This window comes from Vombatus ursinus, unplaced genomic scaffold (genome assembly GCF_900497805.2).
Source record: "Vombatus ursinus unplaced genomic scaffold, bare-nosed wombat genome assembly UNPS02010193.1, whole genome shotgun sequence".
Lineage (NCBI taxonomy): Eukaryota > Metazoa > Chordata > Mammalia > Diprotodontia > Vombatidae > Vombatus > Vombatus ursinus.
Genome location: NW_020949971.1, coordinates 8,531,236 through 8,531,611, shown reverse-complemented (window position 1 = coordinate 8,531,611; position 376 = coordinate 8,531,236). Strand labels below are relative to the sequence as shown.

The window sequence follows — 376 nt, the reverse complement described above, 5'->3', positions numbered from 1 at the left end:
TGTCTTCACTCCCTCCTCTCCGTGCCTCTCATCTCTCCTCCTCCCCCATCTTCCTCATCCCTCTATCCCCTCATCTCTCCACCCTCCCCCATCCCTCTATCCCCCTCCCCCATCTCCTCTCCTCTCCCATCTCTACCCCCCATCCCTCCTACCCCCTTCCCTGCCCTCCATCCCCCATCCCTCCATCTTCCTCATCCCTCTACCCCCTCATCTCTCCATCCCCTCATCTCTCCCCCCTCCCCATCCCTCCATCACCCCTCCCCTATCCCTCCATCACCCTCCCCCATCCCCTCTCCCATCTCTACGCCCCATCCCTCCTACCTCCTTCTCCTCCCTCCATCCCCCATCTCTTCGTTCCTGTCTCTCCCTCACTCTC

At 61.7% G+C, this 376-nt stretch overlaps 1 protein-coding gene across 1 annotated transcript in view; it reads left to right on the top strand.

Moving 5' to 3' along the window:
- Positions 1-376, top strand: part of BBS7 (Bardet-Biedl syndrome 7) — a 72,069-nt gene that overhangs the window by 559 nt on the left and 71,134 nt on the right. The gene's annotated exons all lie outside the window — the stretch shown is intronic.